This window comes from Accipiter gentilis, chromosome 12 (assembly GCF_929443795.1).
Source record: "Accipiter gentilis chromosome 12, bAccGen1.1, whole genome shotgun sequence".
NCBI lineage: Eukaryota > Metazoa > Chordata > Aves > Accipitriformes > Accipitridae > Astur > Astur gentilis.
This window is the reverse complement of record NC_064891.1, coordinates 5,746,781-5,772,845: the sequence shown is the minus strand read 5'-3', so window position 1 is coordinate 5,772,845 and position 26,065 is coordinate 5,746,781. Positions and strand designations below refer to the sequence as shown.

The 26,065-nt window shown below is 38.8% G+C and overlaps 1 protein-coding gene across 2 annotated transcripts in view; it reads right to left on the bottom strand.

Moving 5' to 3' along the window:
• The window catches only part of BMPR1B (bone morphogenetic protein receptor type 1B), a 256,031-nt gene that overhangs the window by 133,737 nt on the left and 96,229 nt on the right, over positions 1–26,065 (bottom strand). Inside the window, exon 3 of one of the 2 annotated variants that reach the window (XM_049815319.1) lies at positions 22,961–23,022. The exons of the other annotated variant lie outside the window; for it this stretch is intronic. The gene's annotated coding sequence lies outside the window, so the exon portion shown is untranslated. The remainder of the gene's footprint in view (positions 1–22,960; positions 23,023–26,065) is intronic. 2 annotated transcript variants of the gene reach the window in all.

Genomic DNA, 26,065 nt, shown 5'->3' with positions numbered 1-26,065 from the left:
CAAATCTAATCCCTAATGCCAGAATGTACAGGAGTAAATGACTCGCATCCATTTATTTACAGAAAGCACCTACAGAGTTAATGTTACACAGTCTGCTCTTTAGTAATGAGTTCTTCCAGTAAAACATGTTTTGGGTGCCACATGACTGAGCAGTGAAGGCGAACTGATCCTGTAAATGATTTTGGCTGAATTTATCAGAGATGTCACTGTTTTCTAATGTTTCATGCGAGTTTAAAAGCCTGTCCATATGAAAGAACACCTGGGAAAAAGTTGAAAGTGGGGGAGAAAAGGCAGAAGGGCAGAGTGAGTTGTCGCAGACCTCCAGTAGGAAAGCAAATATGCAAAATAACGTAATTAGCAGAGATAATTTTCAACACTTTAAATTTACACTACATATTCCTTCACGTATGCTTTCCTTTAGGAACGTATGCTAACAGAAGAAAAAGTGATGCTGCCATGGAAGAGTACTCTGGGGCAGGTCCTTGGTTTTGCACATTGTCCCCTAATCCAGCAACAGAAAACAGATAACTCCTACCCTTCTGGGGATTATATAAACTTCTAATTGTTTAGATATATACATATACACATCTGTGGAATCATCTATACACCTAATACGAATCAGGGTAAGAAATTTTGTTAGAGATAAAATTCTATGCAGGCAAACTCCTTTCTAGCAATTCAGTGTAGTGTATGTGAAAGTTTTAATTCCACCTGTATGACAAACTCTAATAAAAGGATAATCTTCCTTAAAAAAAGTTTCCTTAAATTTTCCTCCCAAGCTCGAGAACATGAGTTTAGTCATATCTAAAATATCACCAGTTACCTTCAAAGTTTAAACCATCCTTAACAAGAACCTCAGATATTCATTAAACACAGTACCAACAGAACACCACAGAAGTGAAGAAAAGGGCTTGCAAAATGGAGAGAAAATAATAAAACCACAAAAGGTCCCTACATTTATGGAAAAGACCACAGAAGTCTCCAATTCCTTCAAGTAAAAAAACCTTTATGACTAACAAAATAATTTGGGGGGAAAAAGCCACAAACAGTAAGCTGCACATGGTTGCACACATTGTTCTGTTTCTGGAAGATGAAAACCTAAGTCAAGTTTTGTGAAATCTGAACTTCAGGTTCCTGTGATTCTGAGTTTCTAGTTTCTTTTCCCTCACGACCTTAATGATTAGTCTGTTTTTCATTATAAAACTTGATCTCTTCAGCTAACAAACCATCTCCTCTCTCTCAGGTCTGACAAGCACTATGTACATTTTTAACAGCAGCACTGATCTGAGTTTCACTTGGGCATGTCGTTTGCAGTTTGTGTTCAACTGAACCACAAAAAGGGAACTCTAAATGGAAGATAATCTCACTGTGTTGTCAGTGCTGACTGTAAAATTGTTTTAATTAAACACACCTCAAAGAGTAAGTATTTCAAATGCCATTTGAAGGAACACGTAAAAAAAAAAAACAACCAAAAACCACAAACCAACCAATTTTCTTTCTCCTCCTTGAGGATGCCTATTTGAAACTGTGAACAAGTGCCAAACATCACAATGAGACTTTATCATATTTCATTCATCCTCACATTATGAGCCATTCTAACAATCCTCACTCATCAGAGTGAATTCTATTCAGCTTTAAAAGATTTATCTGCAGGCAGCTCAAAGTAAAACAAAATTTGGATTTTTCAAGTTCGCTGGAGCACAGTGAATCCTGCACTGTAAGAGTTGTTAGCTTTTGCTCATAAAGTTAATGGAAAACAGACCAATTTAATTCCTAATTTATGTTATTTTCTTAAATATGCCCATCCATGATACAGATTTGTCACATGAGAAGAATTACAACATGGAAAAAGGACACTCACTCAAAGATTCTTGCTCTACTACATGGGTGGGCCATGGTGTCACAAGGGCTTTATATATTTAAGAACAGTTTTCAGTTTTCATCCAAACACCATTTAAGGGTCCAACCTCACAGAACACTGAATCTACTCAGAGTAATCAACAATACACTTGAAAGAGGGATCTGCAGAACCAAATGCTATATATTTGGCTAAAAAAAACCATGCAAGAGCATTGCATTCCTTGTAAACTAATGAATGCATGTAAAATATATGATGATGCATGAACTCACTCTTTATGAGCGTGGCCACAGGGAACTGCCTCTTAGCTGAAATAGCTTAGAGGGGATGGGGTGGGAAGAGAAGAGTGAACATACAGTGGGCCCTGCTAGAGGTCCATTATTAACTGCTCTCCACTGTATTCCCATTTACGGGCATGCTCTTGCTCTTTCAGCACACTGTTGCTTACCTTTGACTCTAAGGGTCTTTGTTTCCAAGTAATAAATACTTTGGACTCCAGGGAGCAGACAGGAAGATCATACATGACTCCAAAAAAACCTTTACTGTTGATAGATTATTTTAAGTGCTTATTCATTATTAGCTGAAATGCTATTGACTGCACACTTAATAAATAGCCTATTTGTTCTTTTCAACTGAAGCAATACTGTAACGGGACTTCTGAAGAGAAGACCATTAAAAATATAAAGACATCACGCAGCAGGTAATTTGGGGAATGTGGTTTCAGTTTTCTGTTCATCGCAGCACAATCAACAAATGCTGCATCCATTAAAATTTCTGCTGCTTGAGTAAAAACTTAGTGGAAGGCAGGCTACTCATACACCCTAAAAATGTTCTAGAAGTTTTCAAGAAATGAGGCATTGAGATAAACTGTAACTACATTAACGTAGCTTTATAACATCACAGTGTAATCAGCTTTCCTCTTCTCTGGACAAAAATGGCAGCCTTGGCTCTGCTAGGGAATAAATGCTACTCTGAAGCATAAGACAACAAACAAGGTGAAGAGCCCACTTTTCTGCAAAGCACCAGCAAGTTGCCAGCGTGAAAGCCATACAGCTGAATGTTCCACCCCCTCGCCTTATTTTGTTTTTAAAAGGAGCCTAATTTCATTTAGAAGAAGAAAATATTCCCATTTTAAAGTTCTTTTGCTCTAAGTCAGTCTATTTAAATATTTTCAGCTACTCACTAAATCACTGTTAATCAATGCACTGCTTTTAAGACCACACTTAATAAACTATGTGCTAGATAAATGTCACAATGACTACAAGAAGGAAAACAATCACATTTTAAATTGCTTAAAAGGATTCCAAACAATTAAGTAGACTAGAAGCATATTGTACAGGAGGAAGAGATTAACCAGGAAGGAAGAGACAGAAAGAGAAATATTCAAAATGTATGATTGTAGAGTTAAATAAAAAAAAAAAAGCACCAACATGCACAGCAGTTAACAATAGTTAATTTGCAGGATTGCCAATAAGAAAAAAGCAATACATAGAGCTAATACTTAAATGATCCATTCCTATGATAAAAGCAACTATATCACATATAAGTAATCTCCTATTAATGTATAAAAAAAAAAATCCTGGTACAATAGGATATCCAAAAGTTTCTAAGATACTTCTGAAAAAATCTTAGGCAGAACTTGTTCTCAAGCACAGTAAAACAGTACCTGTAGGGACTACTGAAATGAAAACATCTATAATAGCACATGTTGAGGAATATCTGTTTCTTTATGGCTTCGTATGCTAATGTCACTGTAGCACAAATGAGCACAAATTAACCGAACATTACAATGTGTTTAGTTAGGTTCTGCAGTCCATTATGTCTTCATTTTCTAACTTAGTTAAAACAAACAAACAAACATAACGAACACTAAAAAAGGTAGAAAACCAGCATACATTATTTTACATATGCAATTATTTTGTAACTTCACAATTAGGCACTTACTAGCTCAAACATGCTGATGGTTTGTTTTCAGTGGTAAAGGATCAATGTAGTCTTGTGAGAGTAAATGATGCTACTTATCTACAAACACATCTCTCGTAGGTGCTTCATTTTACTTCTGATGTTGGACTTCCCCAAACAGCTGCATGCCTGCAGACACAGCTGGATGCAAGCTGCTGGACAGCTACACAACTCATGGTAGAAGGAAAACAGAGGTAATGATATGCAGTGAATCGGGCTTGTTTGAATCAGACTAAATATTTGGATTAGAGTCAAATTCCTTCTAAAGTACATATTGCAGGCGTATGTACGACAGTCAGAAGGTGAGTTCATCAGAGGAGAAATACAAAATAAAAAAATCAGTAAGACTCCAGTGCATGGGAAAGGCAAACTAACTCCTTAAGTGTTTTCTCAGACAAATGCAATTGATTTATTTCTTGCAATCCTGTAAGAATTAGTTTTCTAGTAGAGTTAGTTATTGCAGTATGGCATCTCTCAAGCATGTGTGGAAGCTTTTATGATTTGGTGACCTTATTTCTTCAGCTGTACTTTACTCGTGCATCTTCCTTTTCTTCACACAATGAATGCAATAATCTAAACATCATCACAAGATATTCTAATATAACAGTCTCCTGATTTAAGATTTCGTGCTACTGGGACAGATGTTATCCTCAATTATACCAGCAGAAATCCCACACTGGCTCTGTTACTGATGACAGCTATAGAACTGCACAGAGTTTACACTAGACTAACAGCAACTTTTTCTATTACCTTGTGATAAGTCACGTCAACAGCACCAAGACTTCACGGCAAGTTTTGATCCTTCCATGCTGTCAAGCTTCCTTCCTCTGAAAAGCCAAGATACCACATGCAGGAGGAACATGGGGCATGCTGTGTCTATCCTTCACAAATCTGAAATCTGAACGGGGTCTGAGACATTGCAGCCTCATCTGGGACTCCTTGACCCACTTTACAGATAGCCATTGACGCACTTACAGAGATCACGTAAAAATTAGAGATTAAGTACTACCACAATTTTGAAATAGGCTTCAAATCGGCTTTTTATTACAATACTGCTCCTTGCTTTGGATTCTCAGACCCTCCCACCCAGAAGAATTATTTCTAACCAAAAGATGACTACCATTTAAACAAATCCAAAGTGATTCAAAAAGTTACACAACATGAGGAAGTAACTGATGAAACATTCCAAAAGTTGCAATGGCAACAACAAAAATAACTTTGGTGCCATCTCGATTACTTTTTTAAGTAATCACATTATATTTAACTAGGAATGCACAAACAGCATACTAATTAATGAAAGGCTGCTCTTACTTTTTAAACTAAGTTTCCATGCTTTGCATCATTGTGGTTCAAGTCTGAAAATGGTCATATATTTCCTTATTATGGAAAAGGATAACTACATATAACACCTTCAGATTAGCCCACCAAATTGTGTGGTTACTTCTGGTGAGAAATAAGGTATCTATCTTTTAGATAAAACACCCAGCTCCAAATTGAATTTATTATTTCATATAATTACACAGTGGTTGAGGTTGGAAGGCACTTGGAGAATGCAGCCCCCCTGCTCAGAGCAGGGTCACACGGAGCAGGTTTCTGAGGGCCTTGGCTGGTTGGGTCTTGAATGTCTCCAGGGATGGAGACTCCACACCTTCCCTGGGCAACTTGTGCCAGACTTTGGGCACCCTCACCATTAAAACACTTCCCTCCTCGCCCCTTACATTTAAAGAGAATTTCTTGTATTTCAGTTTGTGCCCATTGCTTCTTGTCCCATCACTGGGGACCACTGGAGAGAGCCTGGCTCCATCCTCTATGCACCCTGCCTTCAGGTGTTTATACACATGGATGAGATCCCCCTGAGCCTTCTCTTCTCCAGGCTGAACAGTCCCAGCTCTCAACCTTCCTCATAGGAGAGATGCCCTAATCATCTTCATGGTGCCTTCACTGGACTGGATCCAGTATGTCTATGTCTCTTTTGCACTGGGGAGCCAAGCACTGGTCCCAGAACTCCACACTGTGTCTCACCAGCACTGAGCAGAGGTGAAGGATCCCATCCCTCAACCTGCTGGCAGCACACTGCCCAGTGCAGCCCAGGAGTCTGGTCGCTTTCCTTGTCACCAGGGCACATTGCTGGCTCATATTTATGTTGTTTCCTGAATCTTTTCTATTCTCTGAGTTCCTGTTATATGAACGTTGCTTAATCTTCAGCACTGACTATATGAATTTTATGAATTTGAGAGTTATCTCATACCAGTGAAAATTCCTTTCATTAGTCAAACATTCACATAATCATTTAGTTTGGCCATCCAAAGAAGCTTTTAAACCTTTTTTTTTCAGTTGCCTGGCAAAAGCTAGGTGTTATTGTAAAAAGAAAAGCTACAGAAAAGGGCAGATGGATTGACGACTAATAAATCTTCCAAAATAAGCTATATAAAGACATTGAAAATACATCTGATCTAAACAGTGGGTTAGGGGAAATGTAGAAAGAAGACATATCTTAAGAAATGAATGGAAAAATTCTCTCTGTGTACCACAACTTTTTGGTTGACCATGGATCATAATTTATCCAGTCAGGTATGGATGTTTCCACAATTATTCACAGTCTTGGACTCATTCCCCATCACTCTTTTCAACATGTTTTTGGAAAGTGCTAAAATGTAATGAACACGAAACCATGTATCAAACTGCTAAATTATTAAAAATGAGACTTCAAGGCGTGAGAAACCATTGGCTATTTCCTTTAAAAAACAATTTTTTGTTTAAAACTTCCCTGCTTAATGCCTATATTGCTTCCAAAACCTTTACCCACTGGCTAGTAGCTGAAAAGGAAAGAAAACAAAACAAAACAAAACAAAAAAAAAAAAGAGGAAAGGCTGTTCTGAACCCTGTTCCATGCAGTTGCAAACTGATTTTATGACTCCACAGCAAGGGTGTGCAACATGTGGCAAGAAAGCCAATCATGGCCCATGGCATTATAAAATGCAGCCATCATCCATACCTCTCTCCCTGTAACCATGTAACTGATTTAAAGCTGATTAACTGTATGTATTTGCTTGTTAATACAAACAAGAAAATTTTTTTCAGCTATCCAGGAAACTGGCAGCCTAGGAAGGTATGCTTGTGTGGCTTTCTTGTAGCTTAAAGAAAACCACAAATAGTAAATGCAAAGGGAATTCTGAGTTTTAATTCAGAGTTTTGTTATAGCTTATATATATAATTCAGGGTGGACATTACTTTGACTCTCTCTCTTTTTCACACAATTTCTAGCTTTCTTGCAGAAAGTCTGGGTCTTTTTACTTCCAGCCATCACACAAGTTAGGTTGAAATTGGTCAGTGGGGGTTGAACATTACTAATACACAGACTTACAGATGGACAGTGTGGCCACAAATTCCTGGTGGGAAACCAGTCTCAGGGGAACTTTGCATTAGTATCTCACACATAGCATTTGGGAAACGTTCAAGCTGCAGGAGTCAAAAGAAATTGGGCACTCAAAGTGGAGGCCCATAAAATAACTAATTTCATCATCTGTTGTGCCATATATCAGCTTCATAGAATCTCTTGACAAAAACCTGGATGTCTTATCACTCCTGCAGCAAACACACATGCTCAGCCAGATGTGCAGTTTGCAACTTAGGTCCAAGTGGACAAGAGGGTTGTCGGCAGAAAAACATTCACCTGGGAGGAAGAGAGGTGTCATTTTCTCACAGATAAGAAATAGAGGAATAAAAATAAAATCTTTCAAGTGTATGAAATATTTTGTCTTTGTACTCTTTATTCTAATAATGAAAGAAATACTTTGCTTAGCAGTGATGAGTCTTTTGAAAGCATTAACGTAAGATAGTTAATGAAGCCTGACACTCAGCTGCTATGTTATCTACTGCAAAACATGAGAACAGAGAATGAAGAACCCAGCACCTGCCTGACTTTTCAGCTTCTGGATGCCCATGATAAATTGTTAGTTTATTCGCCAAATGTAAACTATTTTCCTTCATTCTTCATTAAGCTAAAAATAAAGCAGCTCAAAGAAAAGCTACAAATAAGCAAAATTCTGAATGAAAAGATCCTGGAAATTATGTATAGTTCAACTATATTGTCTGGAAAAATATCATCTCAGGGTTTTTTGCTAAGACATAGATGCAGTACATAAGGAGTCACGCATTTTTTTAAACGAGCTATCTGTTTTTTTTAACTTACATTTACATTTTTATGCAACCAGGAGCTGAGATAGAAAAAAATAATTTTAGCCATAATATCTTGTGATAGAAAGGTGTTTGAGGTTATGATGTCCCCTTCCAATGAAGGAAAGATATGAAGCCCAATGGAAAAAATGTCAGATACTTAACACAGTCAGAGCCAGAAGGTTGCAAACCTCCAGAAAATGTCACTGATTAGATAACATGCACCTAACTGAACTGACATTAGACAAAAGCACTTCTATCTCCTCTAAAATAAACAGAGAGATGGGAAAAGAACAGAGAGGAGGCAACTCCAGGATTATCACCAGAAAAAGAAGGGAAAGGTTTAGTTACCCATGATGGAAGAGAAGCAAACTGCCCAGAAGAGGAGGCTCTAAGATTCTTCAAAGGCAGCTGAAGAATTGGAAATTAATGGATTTACAAAGGAAAACCAGAAAGACCGATCTACCTAGCTAGGAATAACTTGGGAGAAGAGAGATTTAAAAGCGTTTAACTCCCAACCAAGAGGAGGAAAGCATGCACAAGGAATGGGTACATCTCTCCTGGCACAGGGAAACAGCAGAAGAAAACTGTTGCCCTGTGGAAAAGTGGTGAATACAGAGAGGTACAAACTGATGTGAAGATGCGTAATGAAAAATCCTCTAAGAACATGAAGAGGAAACATTCCAAAAGTTTTCTGAAGAGAAAAAAAAAAAAATCATTCAGGTGTTTGCAATGTGCAAATATTAAAAAATGTGATTAATGTACATGTGCTAAAATTCACTTGCTTTACAGCAACTAGAGGTAAGTCCCACCTACTAATTTATGTAGAGAAGAAAAAAAGAAAGGAATTTTGCTCAAGTGGAGAAATGATACTATTAGCACCTAGAAAATAAACATTTGTCAAGAGGATGGTTACTATGGATAAGGACAGGAACAAGAAGTCTGTGTTGCAAAACTGTTCTTGGAAAAGTTAAAATAATATAAGCTATATTTACCTTTCATTTATTGAAGAGAACAAATCCAGTGAATTTTATTTCTGTCATCACAACTTTCAAAGTAGTTACATGAAACTGGTGTGTAATAAAAAGTTATTATATACCAAACAGATTCCACGTCAATATCACTGCTTCCTGAATTTTTGATGCTAGTATTTTGTCATTACAAAGCTATTCAGGTTCAACAGACTGGCTTCCAAGCTTATTACATCAGCAAAAATATTAAATATTATTTATTATTATTATTATCCTATATTTGGCAAAAGTCAACAAGACTGCACTACAAGATACATACATTAGAAATTAGAGTACGAGAGTATCTTTGAATTACTACCACATGTGCCTCAAATTATATTCAGGGAGGCATCAGTTCCAGCCTTCAGAGTCTCTGTACACATTGCACTGAAGTGTAATTTACAGCAGACCTTACACATCAAGCTTTCATGGTGGTACCTGTGTGTCTCATTATTTTTTAAAGAGAGATTTGGATGACAGTGATTTGTCCCACATACACAGACCTTACACATAACAGACTGTGTTAACATCCACGGTCTGCCTATTCAGGTCATGTTTTTCTGTCTCTCTCCTTGACTTTTCTTGGCCATACATGTAATTTATTTGCTTATACCAGACTTGTACCTTATATTTTAGTGTGTCACTGTATATATCTGTATTTCAGCTCCTAAACAATACTTCACACTACATTTGCATTATTTTGCTTCTCCATCTTTGTGCCCCTACAAATGTGCTTTAATCAAGGCTGGAAAACAATCTATCCACCCACTCAGCTAGACAAATGCCAAAATGCCTCCAGATTTTAAGCTTTCTTTTGGCTGCAAAATGATCTTCCAAACATGAATGTGCAGTAAACATCACAGCTGGCTTCTCATGTTTGCAAGCAAGTAAACAATTTTTTGATACCTTTTCAACTGCAGAGATGCATGCCAAGCTGCAGCAGATCACGATTGCTCGTAAGAACCACAAAAGAAACAATGAGGGCATCAAGAAATGAGTGCCTGTAAGGATGGCGCACAACACGGCAGGCGAGCAGCAACAAAAACACCACAGAACTCAAAGCAGAAAGGACATCTTCCACCTCCTTTGCTACAGGGTACTAAGGTTTAGGCTCTTTTCAGGCCAGTTTGGTACATCCTACCTGGAGGCTGATACCAAGAAGGATCCCACCCTGTAGTGGGATTGTAGTCCTGTGACAGCACAGTCAAAGAAATCCTAGTACTTCAGAGGGAGGAAGGGAGAAATTCAGCTCATATTAACTTATGAAGTTGAGAAGGACTCACCAGATCAGTGTCTGTTGGAAGGACAGAGCTGAAAGGAGTTGAGGCTAAAGGCTTCAAAGATACTTAGGAATCTACAAGAGGACGCAGACTGGCTCACGGTGACTGAGACCAAACAAGGAATACATTTTTCTTCTGGAGGCAGAAGAGTAAGGGACACAGCACACTGCATGAAAGCAGTGTCTGACAAAACACGCTTCTACCTTTTCCTTCTTCACACCTTTCTTTCCTCACTCATTTTTAGTCTACAGGTAGATTTAACACAGAGACTTTTTTTTTTTTTTCATGTTCAAATCCAAGTCCTCCTCAGTCACTGTCTACAAACACAACAGGGAGAATGGCAGTCCAACTATTTTTCGCCCTGGCACTTAGGCACAGGCTACATTTTTCAGGCCCTGGCTTCAGCCTAGCTCTCTGGTCCAGCTCCTTGAGACGACACGACAGCTCACTCGCACCTCATTCTGCAATGTGCAGAGAGAACTATTTGTTCTCTTGCTGCAACAGCTTAAAAGCCAAAATGTCTTGGGACTCCACAGCAGCCCTAGGCTCACCCTGCAGCTACATTCTTCAGCAACAGCTGGCATTAGTATAGCATTATAAAAGCAGCGAAGACACCAAAGACAATTAAACGGCACTGGTGAGCTTGCTACTGAACTTGCTGCTTTAATAACATTTGTTGCTCGAGAAGAGAGAAATCCCACCAAGAAGGGTACAAGCACAGTTGTCATGCATGGTCCAGCCGCTGCAGAGAGAAGGGACTGCTCTTCATGTTCTAGTGCCCACCACACCAAGCAAACACCGAGCAAAACAACTACAGAATGTCAGCTAAAAACCAAGCCCAAGTAAACAGGTTTTATATGAAGCATCTTGGGAAGGGAGAAGTGGAAAGGCAACAACTCCACAAATGCCATTTTCACAGTGTCCCCGTGGGAGGACTTGGCAGTAACTTCAGCTTGGTAATCCACATGCCCACGGGCGTCTACATATCCTCCCGACACTGCAAACCAGCTCCTCACAGTGAATTTAGGACTCTCAATGAGTCTGAAAACAGCATTCATCCTTGTACACTGCACAAGGAAGCTGAGTACTTTTTACAGATTCCCTGCTCCCTCCCCATAGTAGAGAGGGGTTTTCTTTGTCCACTCTATTTGATAGTCCACTGGTACAAAATCTATTGAATGACGAAAATCATTCAATAAGCTGTTTTCCTTCAGTCTGAAGTAATAAAACTATACAACACTATAAACATTTTCCGCACTGTGTTTGGCGCTCTAGCTGGAAACACTGCTCCTTTTGTTTTTACATTACAGCAGACCCCTTTCGACCCACTTTCCATCAAGACACCAAATATTTTTGTCTTCTCTTTTCTGTGAGGACAGCCCTTTCTAAATCTAAACAAGAGACTTATGAGCAGCTATTGGGTGAGTGTCATCGCTCCAGACCTAAGCATATCACAAATCAGACTCATCAGAAAAGCAGAGCGATGCCCAGGGAACAATATTGCCTTCTGTAACGGTACCAACGCATAGGTTGCCATGCGGGGAAGATTATCATTAATGGGAGATATGGACCTACATCTCTCAAGAGAGGAGAAACAAACAAACACTACAGAAGGCAAAATTCCCTTTTCATAAAAAAATTAAGTTAAAGCTAAGGAAAGAAATAAACAAACTCTCCAGTGAGCGTTCTCAGTCTGTGACCAAGGACTCATCTTTGTAATTGAACATATTGTCCCTTTCTGCCCCATATCTGAGAAGTCCAGGGCAGGTAAAGCACATATGGTGTATGACATTTGGCAAAACACTGTGCCCATGCTGCTGCTGGCTTTTCTACTAAAGCTGCCGACAGGAATGCTAATGTGTCAGTTAGGCAAAGTTTGCAGGGAGAGGTAATATCTTTTATTAGACCAACTGATACAGCTGGAAAAAACAGACAAGCTTTTGGGCACAGAAACCCTTTCCTGCACAGACCTGAAGAAGGGCTTGTTTGTCTGAAAGTGTCTGTGTTTTTCCAACTGTATTGGTTCATCTAATAAAAGATATTACCTTTCCCTGCAAACCCTGCCCCACCTAAGTCTTTGAACATCATGGCTACACCAGCGATACTATTACATTTTGGTTGTGACGGTGATTTGCAGCATAGACTTCTGCATTTGGTCTAACAGGCAACAACTTCTCTGCATTTCACAGAGAACAGGTTACTGTTTTTAAAGGCAACAACCTTTTATAAATTATACTTATTGTCAACATGGGACAGCGTAAAGCTGATGGTGATGAAGGCAAAAAAACCCCGTACCCCCTCCCCCCAAATAACCCCAAGCCCTCTTATTACCATTCACATCAACCATCAGAATAGTCTCCAAGTATGACATGTACCTCAATATTAGGAAATGCCAGAAGAGCACAAATTCTCAAGTATCTACTGAAGGAGTAGTAAAACAATCCCCATAAGGGATTTTTAAATAGGACTAATAAGATAAAGTTTTTTCAAGACACAGCCACAAACTTTCTCCTACACCGTGGCAACACTGCCACACTTACTAGGACTGGTCTTGGCAAGTGATACTCCAACACGTGAACTGCACTGTAAAGGGTTTATCATGAGGATACACATTTACATAACAGAGAGAAAACCACAAAGAGGTAAGTAAAGACTTTCAAATACTGTGGGCCTCAGGAAAGTCTTTGTGTCTTTCATATTTCAATGTTCTGAGTAGTTCTGGTAGAACAGATGAAGTAGCTGACTGACCTGCTTCACAGGGAGGAACTGATGCTAGGAGATGCAATAAATATCTGAAAGCTCCTGTTAAGCTAATTAAGACATACTTTTCTTCCCATAGTCTGCCATTAACTTTAGCACAAATCTAATTGAAAAGCATCTGTATGGCAAATGAGAAAAATCAATTCTCGCCCTCAACATACAAGTTACTGTTATTTATTTATAAAACAGACTGTATTTAAACACTCTTTATTGTCCTCTCCTCTCAATCAAATGTTCGTGTTTTTACTATAATAGCGGTTTCAGGTTTATCACTGTAAGAAGGGTCTCAATAGGAAAGCCACAGTTAAGTAATTTTTTCAGTGAATTACATTTTTTGGATATATTCTGTTGCCAAGACATATTTCAAGTTTTATGTCAGAGGTCTACGAAGCAAAATGGGAAACATTTTTCATGACATGTCTGAAGAATGGTAGAACTTATTTTCCAGATCTCTCTGTATTCAAATTACAAATGTATGATCCATATTTTTATTTGACTCTGTGTTGTAACTCCAGATTAATTACATTAATTTCAGGGGAATTTCTCCATAGTTTTGCTTTGCCATACAGATCAGAACAGACATGGTCATTATCATTAAATTACTTGATATTGTGTGTATTGTAGAGTATATGTATCAGTGACTGCAAAATTATTTTCCATAATAAAGTGTTTCGTGTCTACAGGATGCTTGATATTTTGCATTTCTTAAATAAAAATAGCAGCTACAAAATAGATTTATTTTTTAGGTAAAATTTTTATAAGCTGAGCTGGCAAATATTTATCTCTGACATTTATTTAAAACCTATTAATATATATTTATGCAAATATGAATTACTCTCTGGAACCTTCTTCTGGGGGGGTAGGAAATGGAAAAACGATTTTCTAAAGAAGTTTATTTACTGAAATGAACTAATAAAACAATCCACAGCCTGTTTGTACACCTGAAATATGCCAGACTGACTAGAAACGTAATACCAGAGAGCTATAATTTCTAAAATTATATGGGGGTTGAGGGAAGGAAAAAATTAATTTCTGCATGCTTTAAAAAAGAAAAACAGTAAGCTAAAAACAGTACAAGTAAGTCCCTACAGCTTTCCCCATATTGGGGAATTTTAGGGTAATGAGAAAGACACTTTCCTTAGAGCATAAGTGGTATGATAAGACATAACATGCTGTTTCTTCACTTTGCTTTCTAATTACCTGTAAAAACTAAGTGAAAATGATACACAGATTTTGTTCCACTGAAAATCAGACTTTTTACACTCGTTTCAATGTAAACAAGAAAAAGATGACAAAAAAAATGAGTTTCAGAAATTATTTAACGTTGGAATGAAATTGGATTTTTGTTACCAGTACCCACCCTAGTGCGAGCATGGCATCAGTCACATTATATACTCACATGTTGGTTTAGGCCGCCCATGGTTATAAAACAGAGGGTAATTTTCATATGTTCTGCCACATCTGGGCTAATAAAAATTTGCATTAATATTATTTGTATATTACGTGCTTTGAAGTCTGCTTTAGGACATCAACAGAGAACAGGTCAAGCAGTCTCTTGTAAAGTTCCTAATAGATGAAGGAGGCCTTGTAACTGATAATGCCCAGAAGGCATTGGTTATTTCTTTCATGAAATTATTTCTCTATATGGAGCCACAAAATGGGCACCATTTGATGAACACCACAATCAGGGACAAAGTAGCCCTGTCCTTATCTAGCTTCTCATTGCAAGGTTAGTATCGATTTTGCTTCAGTATTTTTCAATCAGCTCACAGTCACCTACCTGGGGCATAAACCATCTCCCTGCCTCACAAAGAGGAGAAGTACTTAGTTGCTGCATTTTTTTCCCACACAGGAGACAATACACAGGTGTCTTATTTTCAAATGAAGGGAGAAAGCACCCCAAAAGACACAGGACTGAGATAACAGCATTTATTGACGATGAGTCATTTTGTGGCCATATTACATCGTAAGGCCTGGCTGGTCTTTAAGTCAGCCAGGCTCCAGCATGCCCTCCCCCAGGTCAGACCGGCCACGCTTCCCACACAAGTCGGTGCAGGGCTGGAGCCTGCTGGGCACTCCGGGACACCAAACACCCCACATTGGCACCCGAGCTCTCGTACTGCAGCTGGGACCCGCTTCCTACAGCGATTCATACTCAGCACACGTCTGCACCACATGTCTCTCAGTACAGCTGAGCACCACAGCCAGGATCTATCACAGTGTTTTGGGTTTGTGTGGAGGGGTTTTGGTAGCAGTGGCTCCTGTGAGAAGCTGCTAGAAGCTTCCCCGGCTCCAAGTCAGACCCACCCCTGGTCCAGGCTGAGCCCATCAGTGACGGTGGTCGCCCCTCTGGGAGAACAGATTTAAGAAGGGGAACCTGCAGTGAGTAGAGGGATTGGAACGTGAGAGGAACACCGATGGAGGTACCGAGGTCAGTGAAGAAGGAGGGGATGCCCCTGCAGCCCATGGTGAGAGGGCAGGCTGTGTCCCCCCAGCCCGTGGAGGGGAGCGGGGGAGCAGGTGCCCACCTGCAGCCCGGGGAGGGGCCCACACTGGAGCAGTCAGAGGCCCCCCAAGATGGCTGTGACTCCATGGGAAAGCCTGTGCTGAAGCAGTCTGTGACTGAAGGACTGCGGCCCACAGAAAGGACTCACATTGGAGAAGTTCATGAAGGACTGCGGCCCACAGGAAGGACTCACATTGGAGAAGTTCATGAAGGACTGCAGCCCACAGGAAGGACTCACATTGGAGAAGTTTGTGGAGGACTGTCTCCGGTGGGAGGGACCCCAGGTATCCAGTGTGTGGAGCAGGGGAGGAGTGAGGAGTCCTCCCCCTAAGGAGGAGGGAGCGGCAGAGACAAGGGGTGATGAACCGACCCCAACCCCCATCCCCCGTCCCATTGTGCCGCTGAGGAGAGAAGGTAGAGAATTCAGGAGTGGAGTTGAGCTGGGAAGGAGGGAGGGGTGGGGGGAAGGTGTTTTAAAATTTGGGTTTATTTCTTATTATCCTGTTCTGATTTGATTGATAACAAATTAATTTTATTTTATTTTATTATTTTTTTTTTTCCCCCCAAGTCAAGTCTGCTTTTTGCCATGAACATAACTGGTGAGTGATCCCTCCCTGTCTTTGTCTGGACCCATGAGCCTTTTGTTACATCTTCTCCTCCCCATCTCACCGGGGTGGCAAGGAGTGAGCGAGCAGCCTGGTGGTGCTTTGGTGCTGGCTGGGCTTAAACCATGACACGTGGGATGAGACAACCCTGGGAGCAGCACAGTTCATGCATTACTGGAACCATATACTGAATTACACAGGTTGGGCATTTCCCCAGTAGCCCAGTCTGATCTTTGGATCCTCTAGACAGGTGCCAAGCCTGAAGAGAATTGTAGAGGAACACAGAAAAGAAAAAGCTTGGCTGAAGTTGAGCTCTGGTTGCAGAACCATTAAGCAAAACCCACCCCCACGAACAAGAAGCTGGACTTTACAGGGGATTGTGCAGATTTCTCTAAGCAGCAGTTGGTTCCAACAACAATCAGTGTGGTCTCCTTAGTCCAGCTGGAGCACCCAGGTGAGACCAGAGTTGGCTGTTAACTCCTGGCTTGCTGGATGGCAGGAGTGACCTACAAGCACCTCGCTATCCTTCACAGCGCTGCACATTTCTATCTAGAGCCACATAAAGGATAGGTTTTGTTTATACCTGCTATTTTTGTTAAATCCAATGCAGTTATTGCTGAATGAAACATCCAGACTTCAGCATTGGTTTGTCCAAGTCACCTAAAAGATACTAAAACTCCGATCGAGGTATTCCAGACAAATCGCAATATAATGATCTAAAGGCCTACATCATTCTTTGACACCTTTCAGCTATTTACAGATGGAGCCAGATAGAAAGTTAGGTGTACCAACAAGACTGACGAATTCCTACTTTTATTTAATACTCTAGGCTCCATGTAAAGTGGCCTCTAAACCAACCCTGAATGCCAGGATGTACAGAGAAACAATGAAGCAAGTCTCCTTGACCTGAACTGTAAGAACTGAAAAGAACTTTAAAACCTCTATGCACAGTCTGGCTAAGAATGATATTAGGAAAAAAATATACAATAAAATTCTTCATGCAAATTGCCATCTGGGCCAGGAAGCTGAGTACAGTACTGTTTTCATCATCTTTAATGATGCACAGTTTAGTTCAGGGGGAAGGGGGAAAGGAAATGGGACCAACCTTTGACCAGTATGACAGCAGCATAAGTAATCCCTTATTGCATTATGAAACAATTCATACATGGGGACCTGTTACATTACTGGCCTGTTAACAGTATTGCAGCTCCTTACTTTTACTTTTTTTTTTCATTTTGTTTTACATCAGACGAGCCTGTTGCTGTCATTTGCAGAGAACGAAAAAGCTGCTACAGTTTTAATATAAAACACAGGAAAAAAATACACAGCAGCTGTTCATATTTTCTAGGAAGTCTGTTACAATAATGATGTCATGGAAAAAGGCTGGAATCTATTAAAATGGATCAGACAGGCAAGCCATTCAAAGCCTTCAAACAATATGTGTATACAAGCTGCACCATGTACCTTACATTAAAATAAAAAGAGGCAAAGAGTGGAGTTCCTTAAAAATATTGAGAACAGGCAATTAAGGTCATTTCATAGATTTACTTCAATAAATTCAGTTTACTACTGGAACTACCCAATAAAGCAAAATACAAAAGCCACAACCAGCTCACTGTCAATTAAGTTCATTTTCACCTATAAAAGCATTTCAATCTGTTTTGAAATCACTGGCTCAAGCTACGTAGGAACAAAGAAGCTCTCCCAGCAAAAGATTCTGCATTGACAAGTGAGACATTTAAACACCAGGTATAAAATTCAGCTCATTAGGAAGGGTGTTTTGTTGGGGTTTTCCCCCCACCTCCAACTTGGGGATTAAAGCATGCAGCTAAGGGGAGTCCCATCCAGGCACTCCATTTGACCTGTAATTAGCAATCAAACATTCTTCATTTATATGATGCTGCTCCTGGGCCCTAGCAAGTTTGCACCTCTTACTTCAGCTTGCTTGCATATCACTCCAAACTGCACAACCCAAGGCTTGCTCAAACATTATGCTTCTCTCCCCTGGGGTACATTGAAAAGAGAAGGGTTTGTGGTAGAAAACAGGCAAGTTTTGCTGTTATCTGGACGTCCCAAAAATTATCTTTACGTTCTCCCATTTCTGACAAGCTATGCCTTCCTCCCTAAGGCTTTCATTAAAAAGGTTTTTCTGATGGTGGCCTAAATAGGTCTTCCTAACACATGTAGAAGTACTTAGCACAATATGCATATACTTCTGCTAATGTGAGATCATATTTTGACCCCACATTCTTTAAACATTCAAGCTGACTTTTTGCATATTCAGGAGCTGGAAAAGTAAAGCCAGACTGATCATGTTTAATATTTTTAAGTCTCGATAAAAATACGGAGACCAAAACAAACTGGACAAAAATACCACAGGCAAAGTTCTAACTCGTATACTGGGTGGGCAGAAGGAGCAAGAATTATATTCTTCAAAACAAGAGGGGAGACCCTCAACTCAATAGCAGCTATGAATAGTTTGGAAAGTAATGAAAATTCAAATGAAAGTTAATATGACATTCTTAAATTTCTTTCTTTTCAAACTATCAAATATTTTTTTTACTTGTTAATTGTAAAATACCAGCTACAAACAAACAAAATCGATGAAAATAGCTTGAGACTCAAAAGAGTAATGAAACTACAAATAGGTTTAAAGTGATAATTCCATCAAGCCATCTGAAAAGATCTGCTTGATTACAGCCCTGGTCAGTTATGCATATGTAAGTTAAATTGCTTTCATTATACTCCATATTAAACTACATTCAACACTACTGCTACAACTATCTCTACAAAAAAAGAATTACTAGCAGAACTACAAACCAAAATTCAAATTGTTAAGCAAACTAAAAAGCCCCAGAAAATGATGACCCTAACTTCACAGACACATCCATGCTGAAGCCATTTAACACTTCTTCCTGCAACTGGGTATGTACAAACAAATTTCTGAGTTCACACAAGTCTAGATGCCAAATCAGATCTTTACTGTCTTGCTCATGTTTTCAGTCCCAGTAAAAGAAAAGCATGCACTAAAAGCATGGTTAGGCATACAGGTAGTTGTCTGCACTTAACTAAAGGCTCTAAAGATTTGAGCCAGAGTACAATAAAATGAGTCTGAATGCCTTATCTTCGGCACCCCATAGTATTCATAAATTTTGACTTTAAGCTGTTATTGGATATAATAAAATAGCATTAACATTTCAGATGAACATTCAGGGCCAGCTTATAAACTATTCAGTGATTAATGCCCTTGTCTCATGTTTTCAATTTTCATAGCTACTGGAGGTCATATGTTATGATGTCAGCTTGAATCTGGATTTCCATTTTGAGCAAATCTAATTTAAAATTATGATACTAAGGCATATGGTAAAAACTGCTTAAAAGTTCTATACCGAGTAAAATTATTCAGTCTTTTACTAGGGTAGATTTCACATTCTAAAGCAAACATAGTTTGGGTGTATCTTCCCATACAGTAAACATGCCATAGGTTGAATGTGCAGGAACAGAACTCATCTATACCGAGATGCAGCAGCACACTTGCCAACCTTGAGTGCAAGAGGTTTGCAGGACTGGGCCAATAATAGGAAATTAATCACATCCCCAGAGTGTGACGTAAATTGAATCTGCCAAAAGGATTCAGGAGGAGGAAGAACAGGAGTCTTAAAAGAGCTCTGAGCTGGAGGGAGTCTCAGGGAGTATTTTTCTTGGGAGCTAGTGGGATGAAGAAGTTTCATGGGGTCTGACACTAGTAAGACACTCGCCCCTTTATTCTGTCCTGCTCAGCAGACTGGAGGATTCCTCACCGACTTGCAAAGAGCAGTTTTATGAGACAGCTGAACATAGACAACAGTAGGTTGCCACTGAAGGGACTACTCTGCTCTCCTCTCCCAGTCCCACCCTCACCCTCCTTCTATTTCCCTTGGACTGCCACTACTTTTCTCATGACACTGTCTGTGACACCAGTTTATGAAGCTAAATCACATGAGACCTACCTCTGTCTTCTTCCTCCCTGGTCCCCCCTACCCAAAAGAAATAGGTTTCAGGTAGTTGTCCTCCCGAGACCACTCACTATGAGCCTAATAAGAGTCAGTTCAAGAATCAGTGTAGTTTCAAGCCCAGGCCATGGAGCAACAGTTTTCTGAGTATTTCCATATCTGTATCTCAGCTGCATTGGTTCCATGTGAAATATTAGCAGAAAATGCTTTCAGCTGAAGTTATTAGGTTTGATGTTATTATTTCTTATTATTATTTCTTCTTTCCACACAAGAAATATCTGTGGAATAACCACAATTAAGTTAAAGTCCTTCTCAAAACAAAACCAAGCTCCAATGTTTTTTTCAGGTGCACAATGCATGAAGCACCAGACTTATTACTTTTTCTTATCATTGATTTTTCCAGTAATAAATGGTAGTGCAGATATACAAATAAAATATTTATATACAGCCTTTGAAGTACAGCAGTTCCCTGTATTGGTAGAGCAGTGACAGACACAACCAGTACAACCCACTGGAGCTACTTCAACCATCACATAAGGGAGGGCATTAAAAAATTAAGTAGTCACTAAAACTTCAAAGATTGATTTGAATTATAAATGGTCAAGTGTTACTACTAAAAGAGTGGGCAGTCTTCTATACCATTTTACAGGCAGAATCCTATAATGTAGCATATGCCAGCTCAAGATTTTTGTATTACGCAAGTATAATTCTAAAAACAAGGAATAGTGTGGGAATTACATAGAAAAAGCATGGACCTACTCATGGCTCTTTCTGTGTTTAATTTACCAGTGCATTTTCCTCCTAAAAAGACTGAACTGGCTAGGCACATAATATAAGATGTCTAAGGTACCCCCTTCTTTCAGGGAGACATTTTAAGCGGGGAGTAATCCAATGACCTTCAGAAGGTCTTCAGTGTGAAGCAGTAAAGCCATTTACATATATCCAGATGTACAACCAAATGCAGCATATACGTCCATGCAATTAAATTGGTACTATTATCATCTTTGTATTCATTTCTACTCAGATTCAAGCAGATAAACAATAAACTAGGATATTGGAAAAGCAGGAACAATATTTGCTTTCATGTAGTTACATATGGTAAATAGATGACTAATCTTAAAAAGTTTCAAAACCAACAGCCAACAAAAAAACCCAATCAAACAACAAAAAAAAACCACAAACAAAAGAGTCTCTTGTAAGAGGAAATATTTCTAAACTCAGTTTAAAACCTGCTTAACATCTATCAAGAAAAATAATCATTTTCTACAGGCATGGCAAGACAAAGATTTGGAACAGAACAGAGAAAATTAATAGCATTTTAACAGTCTTAAAAATTCTTATATACCATGTTCCTATATAAATAAAGTTTAACATAGAAAAGATTATGCTTAATTCATTTGTTTAGGTTATAAGCTTTGGAAGATAACATAGCTTTTTATTTCCTTAATACCTCCATGCAACTTACTGGCACTTCAATGATAACATGTCCAGTTTTATAAGAAAAGGCTACAATTTTATTTTAAACTTAACAGGCATTCATTCTTTTTCCTTTCAAAACCTAGGCATAAGTAACAAAGCACCAGAGTCTTATAAATTTTCTAACACCAAATGCAAATTAAGTCGTGAAATTGCTCTAGGAAAAGTTCCAAGAATACGAACCCAAAGGAATTTCAACACAATTTCTCAATTTCAGGCTCTTTATGATACTCAGGCAAGGTAACAGAATACGGTGCAGCCAGGAAGAGCTATCTCTGTATGGAAAAATATTTAATTATCCTTTTCAACAACTTCCTGTATTTTGTTTATAAGCTCTAAGATGAAATAGATGTGTATAAATGCAAGAAACTGAAAGGATGGCAAGGGCTCTATAGGTTGAACAGCTCACAATTTTCATTACCTTAGAAAAGTGGGTTGACAGTTCATAATTAAAGGGTATCTTCATATGTTATGTAAACATGTAGCAAATTAACATATTTCTCTCTACTTTACCTGCAGTTGAGTGAACTGCTTACCTGCATTGTACCAGTCTGCATTAGAAGTAAAATAAGCACAACCCCCACCCCATTATGTGACAAGGCAAAACTTACATTTTATTTTTATGTCAGGTGTGACTATATGGCTTTACAGCACCATCTCCAGCAAACTGGGGCTTTTCCCATAATGAGCAGAGTAATTATTTAATCTTTCAACAATCCTCCTGAAAAGCCTCAAATCCTTTTTCTTAAGCACAAGGCAGGAGTTTTAACAGATTGTTTAAACAGAGCTGCTGATTTTTCACTCTGGAGAACTACTGCTTGTTTATCCCACGGGACACATCAGTCAAAGAACGACAACTCAGCTTGCTGGGCATGCTATTATTTAGTAATAACCCCAAGGAGACTAGGGACATTTCCTGAACATGAAGTTTAGGTCTACCAATGCTTCTTTGAAAATATGAGATGGACAACGACAAGCAGCCTGCACCCAAGTCAAGCTGCTAAAACCTGGTGTCAGTGCTGCCCATTACCTCCAGCCACTTTCTCATCCGGCTCCCATTTTTCTGTCAGAAGACAATTCTTTACCAATCCCTTCTTGAAAGACATCCTAGGTACCAAGCATTCAAAACAGTAAGATCAACCAAACATGCATATATGTGTCTTTCTCAAATAGCCTGTTTATTACAGCCTATATCACCATGAACATCTCAAGTGATATTTCTTCAGCTTTTCAAAGTGTAGTTCACAAACAGCAACTGTCCTCTGCATTTACTTCATGCTGGTGCTTAGCAGCAATGGTCTTTATAGAAAGAAAATTACTTAAATCAGTCCTTACCTGCAGAACTCTTAATTTTCAAGAAATATTACTGTCTCGCAGGTTAAGTAAGATAGTGTAATCTGCAACAGAGCAGAAAGAAATATCAGTTATGTTTGATATTGTGCATTTAACATGAGCATTATAATTCAATCACACTTGAGTGAATTGACAGATAAAATTTTAACTATTATCATGGTGCACCACATCTTTTATGGAGACACATGTCAAGCAGTAATTGTACAATATTACATATACACACTGATAAAAGTGTGTATATACACCTTTTTCCTTTTCCAGTGTTTCTGCGCAGACATGGAGATCTAAGAGTTTTGATCTACCTCTATGCATTACTCACAATGCTTATGTTGTGGTTAGGTAGATTAAAAAATTAAGGTCCTGCTGACATTGTATTTCTTGTCACTAAACCACACAATCAATTGAATTAGGTGCTTCAGGAAGAGGTGCATGATTGGGCCCAGATGCACTCAACTTCCATCAACATCTAATAAGCTCTTCAGTAAAAACAAGCAAACAAAAAGCCATACTCGCTTAAAATACAGATCTGATTACATCCTAGTGAACACTCTGTGAAGCGTAATTATTAATTAGCATCCTGAAATGCAGCTAAACAAAACACTATGAGCCTGAGTTTCTAGTGACCAAAAAAGACTCCCCATCCAAAAAGCAGCAATCACACTTCAAAGACATTCAAGTCAAGACAGCACACATTCATATGTGCCATCGCCATCTGAGGGCAGAAGCTATGAGTTTAATCTTTTATATATCTTGCTGAAAACACCATTAGGTTTCACATCTACTGCTCTTTAATCTGCATCTGCTGCCACACTTGTGTAAAGTTTTTCAGTTATTGTTCACTGAGGACTGTTTGTTGACTTGATTTTAGAGAGACTGACTTACAGTCAGACCAAGAAGCTTTGTTGTAAGAGACAGTCTATATGAACATCTGCAAAGCTCAAATCTTCTTTTTTTTTTTTTTTTTCTTCTTCAAGTTACCTACATAGGGACAGCACAAGTTGCCTCTGTTCTAGGAGAATTTGCTGGCATAACCATCATGACAAATTTACACCTGGCCTACCTAAACAGTGAAGCACTGAGCCAAATACCAGCAGAAGAAAACAGCGGTAAAGTAACAGCATTTTGCAGCTCAAATATCTGAAGGAACCGGTGTTGAGCCTTTGTTCTCAGTGCTTGTTCTCCAAGCTGGATACGCAACCACAAGCCTCGAATTACACTTCATTGATTCAGGGAAACTGAGCTGGTGTTCAATTTCGGTTCTGCAACCTGCACATTGACCTGCATGTTTGTTGGCCTAAACAACGAGACCTCAGGAAACGAGGAATTTGCACTTTGTCCGAGTCTCATTTTTGAAGAGGAGGATCTCTACCTCGAAGGTCTAGGTTGGTGTGGGAAAACTGGGAGGAAAGCCAATCATCCAGATCCAGGCTTTTGTACTACATTCCTTCACTGAGTTAATTTCTGCTCTGAATTCAATACAATCAAAATCACACACAGACTTAAAAATGGGAGGTAGTCTCAAAAAGTTCTAATTCCTTTAGCATAACTTCTGTTACCTCTGGTAAAATCGGAGGAAGACAGGGACATTACAAAATAGTTCATTCAGTAATATTTTGAAAATGTATATTTACACATTTGGAAGATTTTATACAGTCAGTCAATACAAAACCAAAACCCAACTGTTTGCAATAAAAACACATAGTTTACATGGAAGTTTCAAAAACTCATGTAAGATTACATTAATAAGATCCACAGTAATGGAGTGTCACAGTCTAAATGTAGAAATAACCTGAGGAAAACAAACAAACAAAATTGTTTCTTCAGTATTCTCTATAAAATAACTAAAATATTCCTTGAAAACTTTTCATTAAGCTACATTACAGATTAAAGTTGCCCAAATGTACAATGCAAGAATTTTAATTTGGGACTCAAGAGAAGATCTTTGTTTCCATAGTGCCATTAAAACATTTCCACAAAGATGCTTATAAGGCAACATAACTTAATCCCCCACCCACCACCCAAAAAACCCATACAATATGAATAAATCACAGAGAATAATTTTTTAAGAAACAATGTTCACTTCTCTAATGAAAGTAAGAAACACTATCTCATTGTATTCATGTATGGGAAATAGAAGCCTAGAGTTTCAGATATTTGCTTGAAACCATACAAGAAATATAATCCAGTGCCTAACTCAATTCTAAAATCAGCTGCAGTACTTTTGTATTATTTTATCTTCATTTTAAAGCCTGTGTAATTTTAAAACCCTGTTGGATTGCAACCTTGCCTTACGCCTCCAAGCAACATTTTATTATTTATTCTGGCTAACTGATTTGCCTGATTCCTCACCCACATTCAGAAGGCACATCCTGTTTGTAAAGAAAATCTACTACTTCTGGACTTTAGGTCAAGGATAATCGTCACATCTGAGCAAAGGCTAAGACCCTTGTTTCTTTTAGGGCATTATTTCCTATATTAAGATCTTCACAAGCCTAACATTCACAACACACTTGGTCTCCTTTTTTTTAAACAAAGACCTTGGAGGTTTTCCGCTTGGTTTTGCTTTAATTTAACCTTAAATAAAAAGACTTGTGAAATTCACATTTGTACCCCAGAAGCCAGTTCTTGGCAATTTGCAGCTTTTTACCCAGCAATATCTGAAAAAGGCGTATGTGGCACAAGTTTATGCAAGTGTTCCATTACAATAAGCCAGTATCCTGAAAAAGTCAAAAGGGCCAAAAATTCATCACATTAGTATACTTATTGTCCATCCTCAACACAGAGGAGAACTCTCTATAACAACAAACTCTGTCTTCAGTGACGATGACCACACTCAGTTCAGAAATGCCTTTTTTGCCTGCTCAGAGAGGACATGAGGCACCATGTGGTACATTTATTGCAGAGACACAGTTGTATGCCCCTCTAGTAGTAGATGGGCTATTCAGAGTAGTTTCCTTTTCTGAAGTACCAGATAGTCTTTTATTTTATGCTAATGTCTTAGCTTAGTTTTTCCTTGTACTTCACAGCACAAGAAAAAGAGATAGTAGAAAACTGAGGACAAGTAGAAACCTAGCTGAGACATGGTTT